The following is a 20,342-nucleotide window of genomic DNA, read 5'->3' on the forward strand; positions in this document are numbered from 1 at the left end:
CCAAGAGACTGAAAAGAGTTCCTCCTAGAACTGAATCAAAATAATCCAAAGGCTGCCTTCACCCCAGATATGTAGGTTCCTAGCCTAACCCCAAACCAAGGAAAACAGAGATTGGATAACAGTGGTGTCAAGCACTGATGTAATAGCCAGACATGTAGCATAGTGGCCCAGATCGTGGACTCTGGAATTAGAATACCTTTTTCAAATCCCACCTTTAACACTTAGTAGACATAGACATAACTTCTGGCAAGTTACCTAGGCCTTCTGTGCCTTAATCTTCCCATCTGTAATACATGGGTAACAACAACGTTAAAATTGTTAGGAAGATTATACAGTGCTTAGAAATGGCACTAACGAGTAAAATCTAAATATTATTAATTCTATAATTTTCCGCTGATATTTCAGGCATGTGTTAGTCTAAAATAAAGAGGAGAGAATCTGACAAGAGCTCCTAAATTAATTTAAGAGACCCCAGGGGTTTGGCCGAAAGATTTCCCCAGCTATTATGAGGCTATCAATACTGCCTAAAATACCATCATTAAAACTGGGCCAAGCAATCAGGGTTGAATTTTCTATTTTTTCTGTTGACCCCCTCAGGTATCTTAGGGCAATGTGCTTTGTGATGTTGTGGGACCTAGGGGGTAAGTACTCCTAGAGATAACCACCTCTCATCACCACCACCAGCAGGCCTGGAAAGGAGAGGTGGGAGGAAGGACAACACAGGCTAGGGAAGTGCAAACAAAGGACACTGAATTGGCCTTCACCATAATCAAAGGGTTTGCTGAATAAAACAAAGGAGCTAATTCCCTGGCACCTGAGATCAGGATTGAGGTGCCAGGAGGCCATATGGTACAGGAAGGATACCTCTTTTAATTTCTATTGTACTGTGTGACCTAAAGTAACTCACTACACTCTCTAAGTCTTGACCTTTCATAGGGAAATATAGGATCTCATGCATATACATTAAAGCTTCTCAACCTTCTTGCTGCCATGAGCCCCTCTGGCAGTCTGATGAAGACTGTGGACCCCTTCCTACCATAATATTTTAACTACATAAAATTAAATACAGAAGATTATAAAGGAGACTGATTATAATGACATATAATAATCTCAGAAAAATTTTAAAACAAATTTGTTGACAGAATATATGTGATTATTAAAAATCAGAAACAAGATATAGAGCAAGATAATATCCACCATAATTTTGAGTAGTCACAATCACAAAGATACTTTGAGATGCTAGCCATAAGAGTAATGTGATGTAAAAATATTTGTTAATTCTACTGCAGATAAAGGCACAGATATTGTTACAACTACTGGTTTTTGTCTGTTGTCTGCATTAATAATGTAGGGAGTGCTGAAGTTCAGTTAGAGGTTAGTGAAAATAAAATTAGAATTTTTTTCTAAATCAAATTCTCAGATCCTCTGAATTCTATCTGGAGCTAAGATCTCCAGTGTAGGTAAATAATAAATCCATTTATAATTCCAATGATCTAGGATCAGTGATTGAATTGTGTACCCAGCTCCCTCCATGGAGTATTCATGAAGGAAAAGAACCCTCTTATCCTTTCCAAATATGTAGAGAGAAACAGACTTACAGGATGGAAGCATTGTTCCCCATCCCTATCCAAGAGGGACGTGGAAATAAGTTGCCCAGACATTCCCTCTCACCCTATAGGAATACACAGATGAAGGGGCATCACCACCAATTAACCACAGATCCCATCCCAGCCCTACCTACTCACATGGTATTAATGCCCCTTGAGAAGCCCTCACCAAGTATTTCTAGAATGCCAGCAAGGGAGACTTACAAGAACCCACAGGCAGCCTGACAGCCAGACCGTCACAACACCATCTGCCATTTCTTCCTTCCAGCACCAGTTCCCCTAGTGTCCTCAGCAAGGAATCCCTCTGCTGTCTCTGCAAAGGGTGCCACTCTTGAGAATGTTAATGCTCAGACATCTCACAGGCAGGCAGGAGGAGTTCTTGCCTTGGGTCCCACACTTTAGAAAGCCCACATACTACACACACCCAGAAGAAATGGACGGAGGGGCACCTGGGTGGCTCAGTCGGTTAAGCATCCAACTCTTGATTTTAGATCAGATCTTGATTTCAGGGTAGAGGGTTCAAGTCCTGCATTGGGCTTCACACTTGTGGAGCCCAGTTAAAAGAAAAAGAAAAGAAAAGAAAAGAAAAAAATGTATTTAAACTATATGTGCACCTCTGTCATCAGCATCAAAATGTCCTGTAACCCTAAACGTTATCGTTAGCTCCTGACGATAGCTGTTTCAATGCCAGGGAAATGTATCTCCACATTTTGTGGGTGATCTCTTTGCCCCAATCAGAAAGTGACTGAGTTTAAATGCCCTGAAGGTTTGTGGGGTGTGCCACTGCAGAGCATGGAGTTAGATACCATTTCAAAAGCAGAAAAAATGTGAGCAGCATTAATACCTAAGTAAAAGGAAACACAGAGTACCTGGTCATTGCTCTTAAATGGCACAAACGCAACAGATTCTTGTATAACAAAGTACTGCCAAGCATGCCTTTTTCTTGCTTCTCATAGCACTCTGATCAGTAGTGCTAGAATGATGAATGCATCCATGGTACAACTGGAAAAATCACACATGGTGCCCAAAGAATATTTTATAAGTAAATAATTCTTATTCTTAAATTTGTGCTGATGTTAAGTGCATGAAATGTGATATTAATTCTTTATGTTAGCAACTAAAAGAACACTGAACACTAAGCCTGTATATACATTACTTCAATTAAAATAGTTATGAAGACAATTACATTTCCAAAAAGTACATGAAGAGATTTCAGCTTTATTTAAAAATGTTTTGATTTAAAATGTCTTATACATTCCCTATAATATGGATTGCCTTTTGACTTCAAAGTTATTTTGGATATTTAATTAAAAAAATAGCTTTTTTGAAAATGTTTAGCTTTTGGATTTACAAAAGCTAACATTTGTGTTACTTTTGAATTACTCTAATTTACATTGTTAACGAAAATATATTGATACTTTATATATTTTGAATACAGTTAACATTTTATATTTAAATCCTTTAGGTAACTGAGAATGAGGACAAGTCAAGAAAGAAAAAAAACAATAGAAAATCTAAAACCATCATTTTGCTTAAATGTTTTAAGCTGGAAACAATGATAATAAGCAGACTTTTATCAGGCATGACCCAAGTAAAATTCACTAACAGGACATGACAAATTCTTTATTTAATGATCATTTAATTACTGTTCTAAACAACAAAAATGAGCCAGAAAATTATTCTCATCAAGTTCACAACTTGACCAGGTCAGATGAAGCCCCTGCAACTTCATATTCTTTATAAAGATTTCATCACTGATCAAGTTAAGAAGAATGCCTGTGGGCCCCCAGTTGCGTTCTTGCCCTGAAGGCCCCACAAATAAAGGCGGTAAAGCCAAATCCCAAGTTATGTGTTCTTAAGGTCCAAACCAACTTTGGCTTCTAAACCAATCCTCCCTCAAAATTGTCATGGAAACAGTTTCATCAGGTTTTTACCTCCACTCTTCTTTAGAATCTCACAATGATTTTTGTGCGTATCTTGTCGCCACATAATGTGATGGCTCAGATCCAGTCCAAGGAGCTAGGGAGGTAATAGTTAATGCCCTTCAATGCCCATATTGAATATCCTCTGCTCATCTAAGCTCGATATAAAACCACAGTTAAATATCCCTGAGTGAAACATGTACCAGAGTGAGAGAGGAGGGGATTCTGTAGTTTGAGTCTGATAAATTGCATACATCTATAGACAAAACCATTTACTTGGTGTATTCTCTTCCCTCTTTCCTTTGTCTTCTCCCTCCCTCCAAGGCTCTTGGCTGACATATACTCCACCATCTTCACACCCCCAGTGCATTTCCTTACCAGACTATTAAAATTAAGGTCTTGAAAAAGGAAGAATGGCAGTGAAGGCCAAAGAGAATGAAGTGAGCCTTTCACATTTTTGCTCATTATCCAGTTCTGAAGTTTGGAGAATAAATCTCGCAGCAAGTTTTTTCCAACAATTTACACTAGCACAATAAATGTTTTGAACAGAGTTGTCCCTTTATATTTGGAAATTTAGAGTAATACAAACACAAACGCAAACCATTTAGAAAATAATACCAAAGTGAAATTAACTTTTCTTTCTCCCTACAATTAAAAAAATCCACATAAACATTTTATCTTTGTTAAATAAATACTTCCAAACCTGGGTTAGGGTATTCTTAAAATATGCATAATAAACTTCCATATTAACATAGTTTAATTAAAATATGTTAGAAAGTCTGTAAAATATATGTTAATATGTTCATCGCCTCCCAAAACTCAGTTTACATTTTGACATAATGAAAACCATTGCCACTTAAAATGAGAACTATTGCCATACATGTATATATGATCCACATATTATGTTTTATATGCTTTGAAAACAAAAGAACTCAAGATTAAGAGTTCTGTGATGAAGATTCCATAGATTTAATTAATTAAACTTAATTCAACTGAATTTTAATTACTTAAAATAGAAGTAAACATGGTGGCATGCTACACTGACCCAAATATTTGTGAATGTGTACTGCAAAGCAATTGGGGGAAAAACAGAATGCCTTGCTTGTCCTCTCATACAATATCATCAAACCAAAATTAAAATAAGTCTTCCAAGATAGAAACTGATGAGCCTCATCACCAGTCGGAAAACATAGTAGAAAATCACAAAAATGGGGCAAGGAGACATAATAAATAAAAGAGTAAAAAGAAAAAAGTATTAGCTGGCAAGGAACATATCCCCACATTCTTAGATTTACTGTGCCTGGGAGACCAGCCTGAGTCAGCCTCACTGTTCCTTCTCACTCCTGAGTTTGATTGCTACCTAAAAAAATCTTGACAGTGCTTTCAGAGGTAGAGTGTGCCCCTACATTTGGGGAATTCCCTGAGGATACTTAGAATATTTACAAATATACACAAATAAACATACTGACCCTATCTATCCCAAGACTTCTGCTAAGACAAGGGGAAAAGCAGCCCGATAAAATATCTTGCCCATTCAACTCTTATGGAAAAAGAATCTCACTGTTGTACTACATAAAGTCTGATGAGAACACATGGCAATTTCTTCCAAAGCTTTGAGGAGTCTCATTACCATTAATCTAGTAACTGAATTACTGTATTCTAGCTGATGGAACCCGTAAGAAGAATGTATTTTATTTAAAATGTTACAATTCTCTTCTCTACTCAGCTATATTTCCCAGCCCCCAGCCAGGGATACAATAGGAACTCAGGAAATGTTTATTGATTGAGTGATCAAAGGACTGAACAGATAAATGAATGAATGATTATAAACACATTCACACTTAACAAGTACTATTATGCATTTGTGGGGTTAAGGAGAAAGTGCTTCTTCCTCAGTTCTACTATTCCTTTTAAGTTTTCTCCTATTCCTTTTATTTATTTTTTTTTAAAGATTTTATTTATTTATTCATGATAGTCACATAGAGAGAGAGAGAGAGAGAGAGAGAGAGAGAGAGAGGGGCAGAGAGAGAAGCAGGCTCCACGCAGGGAGCCCGACATGGGATTCGATCGCGGGTCTCCAGGATCGCGCCCCGGGTCAAAGGCAGGCGCTAAACCCCTGCGCCACCCAGGGATCCCTTCCTATTCCTTTTAAATTGCAAAGTAGTCTGAATATAGTTTCTCCTTTGTAATATTTTGGGCACCTCCATGAAAGTTCTTTGTGTCCAGTTTGCTGTAATAATTGGTTTAACGCTCCCCCCACACAACAAAAACCAACCAAATATAACTATGATATAAATTTTACCTTTTTTCCTTTACATTCCATGCTTATATGCTAGTAGTCATCCTCACAAGGCAATTTATTTTTTTTCACAAGGCAATTTAAAATTTTTCTTTAAGTTCTATTATTATTCCTAAATGTTAAATTGTCAGTGGTATCCTTCCTGCCTCCTAGATCCCTGCATCTTTTCCCTGTTTCCTCATAGTGAATGCAACACAATATGCCTGTCTATGACGCTATATTTTGTCTGTTTATTGGCACATGAATATCCTTGAGGACAGGAAAAGAACTAGTGTGTGTGTGTGTGTGTGTGTGTGTGTGTGTGTGTGTGTAAGCGCGCGCGCATGCGGGCACACACTTCCCTGGATTGTTCTCCATGGAAATCTCCCACATGGGAAACGGGCCAAGGAGAGCCCGAGGACTTCCCCGACCCTGAGCCAAGGGTGTGGTAAATATGCTCACCATAACCAGCTGAGTACTCAAAGGGGAGGAGTGGGAAGGAGGAAGAGGGAAGCTGGTAATAAGTGTTGAAATCTTTTATTTGTCTGACAACAGTCTAAGAATATAACATTTTTGTAATATTTAAATATTTTGCAAAGATTTCTCAGGACCAACATATTCTCAGGTGATACCTCTAAGACCAGCCCAGGCACTAGGATCTACCAGGGCTAAGATAAACTTGACCCATTAAGGAGGAATCGCTGAAGGAAGTTCAGCTTTTTCTCTCTCATTGATGTAGTTTAGTTATATCTTTGAGATAGGTTATAATCTTTAGAATGTTCTCACTCCTACCCTACTGAAATCTCTTCAAAGGCCACCATGATCTATAAACTGCAGAAGACAATGGCCCTTTCTTAGACCATAACATTGATGACTACTTTGCAGCACTGGACACTGTTAGACATCCCTTCCTTAATTAAGTATTGTGCTCCCAGCTCAAAATCTGACACACAACAGACAATAAGTAAAAGCTCTTCTTTCTATAAAGTTCCTCCCCTCTTAGCTTGGTACTTGCTTCTCTTGGTTTCCAACTACAATTCTGATAGCTAAAATACCTTGGAATCAATCCTCTCTCGAATCTTCCAGGCACAGATGAAGCATCTTCTCCCTTGTATGCTCTTCACTTTTTCAGTGTCAAAATTAATACCTCTCTTCTTCGTGTTCTCATAACCCTCGGTACTACCCCTGCTATCGCACTGATCATGATCTGCTTTGGATTTTAGTTAACTGAGGATGTATTTTATCACCTAAGTTTTCGGCTACTTGGAAAGAGGATCACACTTGTTTTTATCACTACACACTTCTAGTACCAAGCACAAGGTTTTGCGCATGACTGGCTTTCCATCAATATTAGTGAGATTCGAAAGTTTACTGAAGTTGTCGAACTGAAAGCAATGTTTAACTCCATCCTATTTTGCACCCCTCCATTGCCAATCACAGGCTTAAACCTACAGACAATTCAATCCCATGTGCCCCCTCCTGTGTATTCCTATTTCAAACAACCCAATTTAGAACCTAATAACTTCTCATGGAGATTATCCCGATAGCCTCTAACTTCTATTCCTCCAGGTTTTCTACCTCTTACTTAGAAGGTGAGGTGAGGTATATTTCAAAAATATAATCCCAGGGATCCCTGGGTGGCGCAGCGGTTTGGCGCCTGCCTTTGGCCCAGGGCGCGATCCTGGAGACCCGGGATCGAATCCCACATCGGGCTCCCAGTACATGGAGCCTGCTTCTCCCTCTGCCTGTGTCTTTGCCCCCCTCCCCTGTATGTGACTATCATAAATAAATAAAAAATTTATATAAAAAATAATAATAATCCCATTGTATTACTCCTTGACTCAAAAATGGGGAAAGGTTCTCAAATGTCTAACCAAACTAATGTGCTAATGATGCATTGAAGTTCCTCCCCACGATAGGTCTCTTGACACTATTCTTCCTTTTCTTCCATGTCTCCTTCTCACTTAGCAAACACACCATGTTACTTTTCATTCTGTGAGGACACCCACACCATCCACCTATTTCTTTGCCTGTGTGGATATAATTCTCTCCACCTGTCAAAACCTCACCCGTCTTTAAAGCTTTCCTCAGGAAATACTTCTTGATCCTTAAGCCCTTCCCCCTCACATACCCACAAGAAAGTGCATATGGTTTCTTCCTTTGAATGGGCAACACATTTTACTTCCACATCTCTGGGGATGCTACTTGAGCTTTCTTCTATCCAAGTCAGGTATGTAGCAGTCTTATCTCTCTTTTAGATTTATAAGCAACTTAGAGGCTAAAATGTAGACTTCCTCATCATTTTATTCCTCCAACCACCAGAACACTAAATTGCATATGGCAGAAATGTCATAAATATTCATTGAATTTAACCTAACTGCAGCTTTTACAAATAGCCAAAAAAACTCAGGTTCCATGTAAGAAGGATGGGGGCTCAAGCCAAGTTAGTGCTGGCATCTGTGATGACTGGGGTTTTCAAAATTTCCACTTAAGGCTGATGACAGAATTAAGCTCTGCTACAGTCAATGAATAATTTATTTGTGCACAAAACATTCTGTTAATGGAAATCTTTTTATGGCTCAAGATCTAAAATATATTTACTGCCCCACAGTTATTAAATGTTTGCTTTAATCATTAGTACACAAGGTAACGACAAATGATAATTACAGGATCATTATATGCTCTTAAACTAATTCAATCAAGAGTATCTCTTCTGAAATGCAAAAACTTCTCAGTGGATGGGAATGGGAGTGGATTACACTGGAACTCACCAACTCACTGCCACAATCAAATTTAAGAATTGAAGGATTTGGTTGTTAGAAACTACCAATTGAGAGAATGACATTAGATTCAAATAGTGAATACATTTTTTTTTTAAATTTTAATGCTCAAGTAAAAATTCTGTTGCTTTCCTGAAGTGGACTGCTTCAATTGAACACATCATAGCAAAAGAGAACTGCATATGTTTGTGCATTCCCTAGATTTTTCAGCCTGCCAAAAAATGTTCCTTTGCTGTGCTATTTCAGCAAGTCGTGAGATGACAATGATTATGCTCCTCAAAAGGAAAAGATAGCTATTTTCCCCCTGTTTTTATTTTTGGATGCTGAAAGGCACACTTCTGGCTGCTGTGAGTACTCTGACAAGTACACATGTTCCTGAGGAGGTGAATTTGTGGGAGATGTTGGCAGGGGCAAGGTTGAGAAAACCTAAAACTACCCTAAGCTCTTGGGAAATATTTAAGTAGCTAGAAGATACAGCAAAAAGAGGAGGAAGACTCAAGTCTTCCAGTGAATTCCTGTTTCCAACTATCAACCCTCCTGGAAAAGGAAAAGTCAAGTACTATATGATATATGCTTTTTAAATCTATTTTTATCTCACAATCAACAAGTACACAAGTTCATCACCCTTCTACTGAAAGCAGTCTCTCTCTTCACTTCTCTTTTCCTAATTTTTCAAAGATTTTATTTATTTACTCATGAGCGACACACAGAGAGAGGCAGAGACATAGGCAGAGGGAGAAGCAGGCTCCCTGCATGGAGCCCAATGCGGTACTAGATCCCGGGATTCTGGGTTCACGCCCTGAGCTGAAGGCAGAGGCTCAACCACTGAGCCACCCAGGCATCCCTTCTCTTTTCCTAGTAAGAGTAACATTCAAACTCCCAGGCTCAAAGCCTTGTGTCATCACTGACACCTGCCTCCAGCTGCCCTACTCTCCGATTGCAAACATACAAAGGCATATGTGCACACACACACACACACACACACACACACACACACACCCCTCCTACACCCAATCAGGAAGGCCTACATTGGCTTCCTGCACACTATCCTTTGTGTTATCTGTGTCCTGTGTCCTGCCAATCCTTACTGCTATCCCTCCAGTCTAGGCCCTCCACACTAGTCTGAGAACCAGCTACACAAAATCAGATCAGAAGGTATTCTGGGTCCAACTGGCAAATTTCCAAAGGCTAGGCCTAGGCACAGTATCCTCAGGTATATGGAATCTGGGGATAATGAACAGAGACAGTGACCTGTGAAAGTATCAGGAGAGTCTTAAGGAAATCAATTGGAGCAGAAAATAGTCACAAGGATACTCTGATGCATACCTGAGAAATCAAAAACTGAGGAAGAGATTAGAGAAGTTAAGTCTGAAAGAACCCCCTGAATCTGGGCTCAAGTGTTCACTAAAGTTTTCTAAAGTACCTCCGTCTGGGATGTAAGTGTGGGAGGAGATGTAAAAGGCACACCATGAGGTGACAGCTCTAGTGCAAATTCATGTTAAGTGTCTCTTAAGTGACTTCTGTGCTTTCAGGGACTCTTGCACCTACGCACCCAAATCTCAAATCTACCCCCCACCCAACGCCATCTAGCACAACCTGGCTGGATTTATTTTCCTGATGTGCAGCTCTCGCTACATCTGTCTTCTGCTTAAAAATGTTCAGGGCCTTCCCACCACCACAGACCAAATTAAATGTATACCCTTTGTCCCAGACAGCTGTGCCCCACATTCACATTACATTTACACTCTATCTCCCAGGAAGCCTTTATCTTAGAGGCCATGTTGTATTTTATCTCATCAAATCTTTTCAAAGGTCAATTGTATTTTGTTCCCATGGTCAAGACAAGGACAATAAAATGTCCTTGTCAGGGGAATAGAGGGGCTTCTGTTTTGTTTTATTTGTGAGGGAAAGTATTGTTTTTATTCTACTTAGAGAATATGTTTTTCGCATTTGAAGAGATCATTAAAAAAACACATAAATTTGTTCTTATGATTCTGCTCTGGATATTTAATAAGTATCAGGCTTGCTGATTCATCTCATTAATATGATTAAAATTAAATCGGTGCCCAGGTATAAATTTGCAGTCCCCAAAATGAATTTCAAAAGAAAACTCACAGTCAAATATTTTTTTGAATTCAACAAATATTTATTGAATATCTACTATTTTTTTCAATCACCATTTTCAAGGCTGAAGAGGACATCCACAAAATAAAGACAGCCTTTGCCTTCAAGCAGCTTACAGGGTGGCATGTGAGAGAAAAACTTCACATAAATTACTTTAATATAAAGCACAAAACTACATACAAAAAGTGATGTGAGAGAAGTAAAAAGTGTTATGGGAACTCAGAGGGAAATGAGGTAAAACATGAAGATGAGTAATACTAAAATAAAAGAATTAACCAGATTCTCATATCAGTAAAGAGCAATTAACCAAAATCCAATAATGCAAAAAATAGATGATGTAGAAAATGCAAAGTTAATTTGTCTTTTGACAATTCATGGATGAGAAGTCAATGTGATATCGGGTTCAAAAATAAAGATCTCTGAGTGATTTGGGCCAATATCCACTTTAGCAATTTACTACGAAAACTATCTAAACATCCATTCTTCACTTATAGGGGTTGTCTGGAGTCTGTGAGATTCTCAAAACACGGAGAGTGACTGGGTGAACTTAACAGTATCATCAAGGAAGGTAAAGGTACACTGCCTCCAAGATTCCCTATGAGACCTGATTCTTCTCCAAAATTTCCATATAGCTTCTATTTCCTTATTTGATTCATACTGAACAGAATATAGTGACTGCATCAACAAAGTTCCAATATTTGAACACTGACAGTCAACTAGACTGGTGACCTGGCAGCGAATGACATGCTATCTAAAGTTTTGGGAACCAGAGCTGAAGTCTGCGACTTTGAGCAAATCACTCAGTTGTAACCCCTTGAGCCTCCGTTTCTGCATACACAAAATAAAATGTGAGTAGTAAGTACATAACATTTATTGTCTAAAGTGAGATAATGTAACATGGAAGCCATTTGTAAACTGTATAGTATTACACAAATGGTAATTTCATGTCATCAGAGAAACAAGAAATATAATTACTAAGTCCTATTGTGTAGGTTTTGGGTGGAGGATAAAGGAGGAGAGATTTACCCCCCGACAACCACCCTTCACTGCAAGCTAAATTCAAGAGGCAAGAGGGTAGGCAGAAGGGAATACTATGAAATTATATAAAAGCAACCCTCAGTTGGTTTTCAGATGACAAAATACTCTCATGAAACAAAATGTGCTTTGTTCATACTGCTGGTTTAATTAATGCTTCTTGACTGAATGACAAATAAATGAAGAATTAAACTATTGAATGCAGGAATGTATGAAGGTACAGCCAAGCAAAATGCTTGAAAGACAAAGCAGGAAGTATCACATGGTGTGTTAAGAGTGAAAGAGATAATATTGGAAAAATGAAACCATGTGGCCCAAGAAGCTAACAGTAATGGTCTTCATTCACACAGACTGTAATGGCAAAAGAAACAGCAGTACTGGTAAGTAGAGATTGGGTCTAGGCTTCCTATCATTGCGGTAATGCTCATTCATAAATACTGACACATTCTTCAGTTACACAAAAACATTAAGGACCCAAACAGAAGAGCTGTATGTATCTGAAAAGCTATAAAAAATGACCCCACATAAAAGGAAACATTTTGAAGGCCACACCACATCGAACCTCATAAGATCTACTCTGAATTCGAAGTGGTAGCTGGAAAAATTATATCAAAGCTGTAGAAAGCACAGAGCAAATCTAATTTGCAACTTTATCAAGTCTTTATAAGGTCTGCTAAAATGCATCCACATAGAATGCATTAAAGCTGTCCTCACTTTTATTTTCCATATTTGTGCGAGTAATGACGTATATATTTAAATTATTTATTTAATTCATTTAGTTATTTTATTTTATTATTTATAAATTAAATTTGATTTCAATGACTTCCGGATCCAGAAATTATTATCTATAATGACAATGTAATTCTCAGCTAAATAATTAACTGCTCTGAAACCCAATTTCCTCAAGTGAATATGGGATTCTTAATTCTTACTTTAAAAAGATTAAGCACCTGTAGCACAGAGCCCAACTCACAGAACATGTTAAGAATTTTCACCTTCCTTCTTACCTCTCCTCATCCTAAAGAAAAAATGTCACTTATGTAATTCTTTTCTTTAAATATTTCATTTATTTATTTGAGAGAGAGCACAAGCAGGGGGAAGAGCAGAGGAAGAGGGAAGGGGAAGCAGACTCCCCACTGAGCACAGAGCCTGATGTAGGACTCCGCGTGGGACTTGACCCCAGAACCCTGAGATCATGGCCTTAGCCAAAGGCAGATGCTTAACCGACTGAGCTACCCAGGTGCCCCACCACTTACATAATTCTTAAATAATTACATCTGATGCAATGAAAAAATATAAATCTGAGCACATTATTAAAAGGCCATAGTCCAGCTAATATTACCTTAAAATGAATAATTTCAAGATGAATCAAAATCAGAAATTTTTATCTTGATGAAATCCCAATAGTTCATTTTTGCTTTTGTTCCCCTTGCCTTTGGAATCCTATCTAGCAAGAAGTTGCTTCGCCCAAAAGGCAACAGGAAGATAGTTGCAAACGACATTATCAGATAAAGGGCTAGTATCCAAGATCTACAAAGAACTTATCAAACTCAAGATCCCAAAAACACCCAAATAATCCAGTCAAGACATGAGCAGAAGACATGAACAGATATTTTTCCAAAGAAGAAATACAAATGGCCAATAGACACATGAAAAAATGCTCCACAGCACTTGGCATCAGGGAAATACAAATCAAAACCACAATGAGATACCATATTACACCAGTCAGAATGGCTCAAGTTAAGAAGACAGGAAATAACAAATGTTGGTGAGGGGGAACCCTCTTACACTGTTGATGAGAATGCAAGCTGGTACACTCACTATGTAAAACAGTACAGAGGTTCCTCAAGAAGTTAAAAATAGACCTTCAATTGCACTACTAGGTGTTTATCCCAAAGATACAACTATAGCAACCCAAAGGGGCACTTGCACCCCAATGTTCAAAGCAGCAATGTCCACAATAATCAAACTGTGGAAAGAGCTGAGATGTCCATCAACAGATGAATGGATAAAGATGTGGTATACACACACACACACACACACACACACACACACACACACACTGGAATATTACTCAGCCATCAGAAAGGATGGATACTTATCATTTGCATTGATGTAGATGGAACTGGAGGGTATTATGCTGAGTGAAATAAGTCAAACAGAGAAAGACACTTATCACATGGTTTCACTCATATGTGGAATATAAGAAACGGCACAGAGGATCATAGGGGAAAGGAGGAAAAAGTGAATGGGAAGTCATTAGAGAAGGAGACAAACCATGAGAGACTCTTAACAAACAAATTAAGGTCACTGGAGGGAAGGTGGGTAGGGGGATGGGGTAACCTGGTGATGGGCATTAAAGAGGGCATGTAATGTGATGAGCACTGGGTGTTATATGCAACTGATGAATTACTGAACACCATATCAGAAATTAAGTATGTATTATAGGTTGGCTAATTGAATTTAAATTAAAGAAAAAAAAAGCATTGGCGACATGAAAGAAAATGGCAATGAATGAGGAACAATATTACTGATAAAAAGATAAAATCACTTGTTTTTACTATATTTTACAAAATGCATCCTAAGGGAAAGGTAATTCTAATGGTGAGGGTTTTACTTTCTTATCTTGGAAACTGTTTTCTATTTACACCTAATTTGGGGTGGAAAATTGGACAAATTTTTAAGATGTATCATTTGAAAAAAATATCCTCACTTGGGCTAATGGACAAAGTCAGGTCCACCATGCCAATTTCCTGTGAAGTGTTTCCTTACCCATCCTAACCTGTCCTCAACGACAGGCTAAAGAATCAGTCACATGATTAGTAAAATGTTAAGTATTGTTATGTTTAAATAATGATACAACTACCATCACCATTACTAACCATCATTAGAAATACCATTAGTTATTGAGCCCCTACTAACAGCCAGGAGTTTAATCCTCAGCTAATCTTATGAATTTATTTGACTAAAAAAATATTATTATATTAAAACACAGTGACCCCAGTGAGCTGACTTTTAAGCAAAGGCTCCCAGAACTCACGATGTGATAGGCGAGAAGTCCAGCTGTACTCAATGGCCAGGCCATGTTCATTCCCTAGCAGTACTCACAGAACATAATCTGTATAGTCTTCCTAAACATGCCTTAAGTGAGGTCCCACCAACCAAAATTTAACTGTAACACTGCGGGGTACTTTGCGAATAATTGTAAAAGCCAATCTTGTGAGGACATAGAGAAATACGTGCAGCACTGGTGTGCAGCATTAATTTTAATTTTCTAGCATCTATTACAGCTATTGAAGAATTAAGGTTTTGCTTTTAAAACTTTTTTTTTAATGTTTCTCTTCCTTCAGGAAGCAGTTTTTCATCTAACTGCTTTATATCTCTTTAATTACCAAATTTTTTTTTGTTTTTTTCTGAATGGCACCATATGCCCACAACAATGTAAATTACTGGTCACAAATGTATCTTGGGTCATGAGCCTTATACACAAAATGAAAAGATATCCTGGGGTTTCCATGCTTAATATTTCTACACTCACTGAATACTCAAAAGCCACACTAACAAATCAAGTTCCAGGGCAGTTGTCTCAAGGGAGATTATTTCAGACAAATCTAAAGCAGTTGTTGGAATCATATGAATTATGCAACCAGATCCCTGAAAAACCACCTGACCTCATCATGTCTTAAGATGTCCATAGGTGAAACAGACACTGTCAGTTTGGTTTCAAAGTCTGCTCCCCAAATGATTATTCATTTGTTCTCTTATTCATTATCAGCCATCAGGTTTTTAAATAGCTTCAGTTCATTCAGAGGAAAATTGAATGACAACCTGTACAATTTAGAATTGTGCATATTATTTAGAATTTCAGAAATTCAAGTCTTGTGACCTGGACTAGAAATACAAATATTTTTCCAAATTTTCTGTTACTGTGTAAAGGGTTAATTAAAGCATGAGTTTGCCTGGATTAAAAAAAATTACCAAACCTTAAAATCAGTATCATTTAGAATTCTGATGCCAAAAATCTGTTTGACAGAGCAGGCTTTACTAAACTGACATTTTAGCAGTAGCCAAAGTCCTGTTCCCACTAAATTTTGTCTTGGCAGCACCAGTAATTTGCTAAAAGCCCAAACTCTTCTTGGTTAGGAGTTCTCTACCTCGAGAGCTTTCCACACAGAGTGAAACGAGGAAGTTGAATTGAGCAAGATTTTAAGGTTTCTATTCTTATCATAGAAACCAAGCCTTCTGTAAAATGAGAATGGTTTAAATAAGGAGAGATACTAATTTACTCAAAATGTTAATTAGACTTTAGAGTTGAATCTGATACAATACAGTACAATAACACATAAATATCTCACTAACAGTAAAATCTGATATTCTTACATTACCTCAAGTGTTCAATTAGCAAATAATAATTAAAATAATAAATAAAAGTATCTGGTTCCAAACTACAAGCGACAACATTTTCTCATCTTTCTAATTGGTACATTTCCAAAAAATTATGAAAACTTACAAACACGTTCATTTAGATAGCATCCCAAACATCTTTTGTAGGCAGTAAAGGCCTCAAATCATTACTGCCAACATTTCACAAACAGCTTAATATTTTGCTTAAAATGTCTTTCCAATAATTTTGAAATCAAGCCATATAAAAAGCACTTGACTCAACTTACCCAGCAGCTGAATGTTAATGAATTGGTAAAAGAGTGTTCCAATCAAATCAATTCACTTAATTTTTCAAGTGGATCTCATTATGTTGTCTTTTTAAAAATTCAAAGACTCCACCTAATGAGGAAAGGAAAACAAAAACAAAAACAAATAGTGTTTAAACCAGAGCAGCATTATAGGATCAGTACATTAATAACGAAGAAATCAAATCAAGATTATTATTAAATCATCTCCTAAGTTACTGTGCTTCTTAAAAGTATAAAACAACTAAGCATCTGCCAACTAAAGTAAATTTTTCCAGTTTGGGGTAAAATGAATGTTCAAGCATAGAGAAAACAATAATATAACACAATTAACATGAGAGCAGAAAAGTTTATTGTAAGTATTGATTGACACATAGAAGCAATGACTATATAATATCAATTAGGATATGTAGGGATCCCTGGGTGGCGCAGCGGTTTGGCGCCTGCCTTTGGCCCAGGGCGCGATCCTGGAGACCCGGGATCGAATCCCATATCGGGCTCCCGGTGCATGGAGCCTGCTTTTCCCTCTGCCTATGTCTCTGCCTCTCTCTCTCTCTCTCTCTCTCTCTCTCTCTGTGACTATCATAAATAAATGAATTTAAAAAAATTAGGATATGTAAAATTAGATGTGAGAAAAAGAGGCAACTGATTGCTTTAGAATTCGGTTCACTGATTCTTATTAATTTACCAATGAAATACAAATGTGTAGGTTGCAGTTCTCAAAGCAGTTAAGGTATAGTTACATATAATCTCTGTTGAGAAATATAAATTAATACCTCAGATCAATCGTTTGGAGAGAATTCACTGGTATGAATTTCAAAATCATTCTCAGAATGTTAAACCTGGTCTCCCACAGAAAGCCTTTATTCTACTAAAGACCTATAAACAGCTTAATTAGGTTTATAAATATCAGTTAATTCCATTCACTTTACCAGAAGACACACCTTTTCTGAAGCCTGAATATTAAGTTACTATCGCAGCTCTAAGAGAAAGTTTGAGAGAAAGCAAGCTATAGCCCAACTGATGAGAGCCTAAAATAAATGGGATGCTGGAGGGCTGAGCAGAAGAGTAAGATAGAAGGTTGGATGATGTCCAGCTACTCCTGAATCAAGTATCCCCAGGGTAGATTTAGTATGTTTTAAAGTCCCAGACCATCAAACCCAACTATATTCAAGTGCAAATTCAAAAACCTATCCCAAAGCCATAAACACATGATTTTTTTAATCATGCAATTTAGAATTAGCCACATACTGCGACTCTTCTCTAGTCCCACCATACATATTAGTAAAATTATTTTAGCTAATCTCAGTATTTAAAAAAGGTTGAAACAGATTTGCTATCCACTATTAAAAAGGAGATGCTTTAAAAAAATACTAAACTAAACCAGAACAAAACAAAAACGCTCCTAACAATGGAGGAGACAAATAGCAATAATTATACAATACACACTAAGTAGAAATCCACAGTAGTCATGGGAAATACATTTTCACTTCCAAGACAATCTAATGCCTAGATTCTAGATTCTAACTGCTATTCAAGAAATAGTTATCTAAAAAACTCACGTGGATATGGTCTCAAAAGACTTCTTCATTCACAAATTGTCGTAATTATTATTGTAGGGCTCTTGCCATAAATATGGCAAAACAAAAGTCAAATGGTTTGGTTATTTGAAATTATTCTGGATTAACAAATATAAGCACCTAAAGAAGGTGTTGCAAATTGGTACAACACACATTTTTCACACTTGAATATCTAGAGATGTGAAAATATTTTTGTACTTTTCTAGGCCTTTTATGAAAGTTTCAAAGGCTCTTTCAAATAATGTTTGGGAGCAAGCTTTATAATATTGTGTCTGAACTACTGCTGTGGTGGTTTTGCGCTATTACTCAGTTTAACAACTTATCCTTCTATTAGTCACTTTCCAAGGAAAAGCCAGGGGTCACTTCCCCTCATGATGCAGAACAACTTGAAGATTCTCAAGAATCCTTTTCTCACTGATTCATCAATATGTAACGTGAAATTGACCTGTATAAACATTTAGATCTACCATCCCTCTTCCTGTGCTTATTTCTCAGAGTACTGCTTTCTTAAAATATGTAGTTCTTGCCTCATAAAAGGACTTATTAAATACATGTGTGGGGCCAGTCATTAAGCCAGTATCTCAAAAGGTCTTTCATCTATAATACAGCAATATGTTTTCATTTCAGTCTAACTATGCTTATCTGAGTGGCCAGGCATTTCAAGTTACTTAGGAATTTCTCAGTGGTGGTATGAGCACCTCACATTAAATCTCAAAAGCAGTAAGTACAAAATGTATTAGTCATCTGTATGGATGATTCAGTCAAATGACTGCTCCTGATCAGCAGAGAAGATACATATCTGTTGCCTGCATAACAGGTGAGCCTCATGTGTACAAACCACAATACAACATTCTTTAGAAATGTTCATTTCTAAGGAAATGAACATTGACACCTAAGATATGATACTAGGTTCCTTATGATTTCTTATATTATAGAGTAGTGCAATGCCTAAAATAATTTTATAAACTGATGAAGGCAGTTGAATCTCAACCCGCTTACATTTAATTTCTTTTTATTGCCTGCCTCTACACATTAGGAAAAAGGAAAAAACAAAACAAAACACCTCAGTCAGTGGTATTTTGGCTTCATCAGAAAATCTAAATACATCTGAAACTTTGTATTTCAGTCAGTTATATAGTCCAAACAATGTACTAATTTATCATTAGCTAATATTTGATCATGCTTCTCACTAACTCGTCTATATTTATGTATAATAAATCAGATGTAGCCACAATGCTGAAACCAAGTGACTTTCTCCAGCTGAATGGTTTTCTCCATGTAGTATACAGGAACCATGTTCTCCGAGCTGACCAGACCACTCCCTGGGAGCACTTTAGCTGTTCTGCCTTTGCAACAGTGACACAGTAAACTTGCCATTTTAGGAGTACATTAGAGTAGCACTTGGCACCCTAGAGTAAGCTTGTGAACTCTGGTGTCTTTATATCCCTGGACTAATCCTTAGTCTGGGTCCTGGTCATCAAACACCATCCTTCTATTGATGATGAGACTAAGACTCAGAAGGTCACAGACATTTGCCCAAGGTCATGCAACTAGAAGGCAAATTTCCTGACTACTATTCCATCATTTTTCTTTTCCAACGATGCTAAAGATGCTTCTCGGTATAGGATGGGAGAGAAATGTGGCAGGATGAGTGCAAAATGAGTGGGAATAGTTGGGCAAATACCACAAGCTCCACACCACCGTCCTTCATCATGGTTACAAGTAACTTGCTTTTTTGTAAACCTAGTAAAAAACTGGCCAAGGAGAATAAGGTAACAGAATAATTTATGACTGTTAGAGACCCAAAACAACTTGGCATATTTTGGCAGGGTTCCAAAATAACATTTGGAAAGCAGTGCCCAAATAGCCAGAGTTAGTAACAGCCTTACTTGGTCATTTGTATTGTCTTTCTTAGAAGTACATAACAACATTGAAGACATCATTTAACAACAACAACAACAACAACAACAACAAAACCCTAAAACACAAAAAATCTCTTAACCCCATCACCCAAACATAATTATTTACATTTTTTACAAATGTGTTATTTGCTTATGTAGGCATATTTTCACACAGATGCTCTCATAACACACATATTAACAATGCCTTCTGATTTTTTCATTTAATATTTCATAAACACATTCCATATTTCCATTTAATTCATATAGTTCTCATTTTTACTAGCCATATAATAGTCCATAGTTAGCATACTTAGTCATTTCCTCAACCATTCCTGTATGTGGTAACATGTAAGATGCTCTCATTTATTTTTAACAAGAGATACTATGCTTCCTTAAAACAGTAACAAAAAAGGGGTTATTACATTGA

General features: G+C 37.3%; 1 protein-coding gene across 4 annotated transcripts in view; it reads right to left on the bottom strand.

The window, feature by feature from the left end:
• HIVEP2 (HIVEP zinc finger 2) overlaps positions 1-20,342 on the bottom strand; it is a 193,585-nt gene that overhangs the window by 68,643 nt on the left and 104,600 nt on the right. For 3 of the 4 annotated variants that reach the window (XM_055310095.1, XM_055310094.1, XM_055310096.1), the window contains exon 2: positions 16,417-16,528. The gene's annotated coding sequence lies outside the window, so the exon portion shown is untranslated. Of the gene's footprint in view, positions 1-16,416; positions 16,529-17,210; positions 17,266-20,342 lie in introns of those variants that run through there. The other variant, XM_055310097.1, reaches the window with a different exon arrangement.

This window comes from Nyctereutes procyonoides, unplaced genomic scaffold (assembly GCF_905146905.1).
Source record: "Nyctereutes procyonoides isolate TBG_1078 unplaced genomic scaffold, NYPRO_anot_genome, whole genome shotgun sequence".
NCBI lineage: Eukaryota > Metazoa > Chordata > Mammalia > Carnivora > Canidae > Nyctereutes > Nyctereutes procyonoides.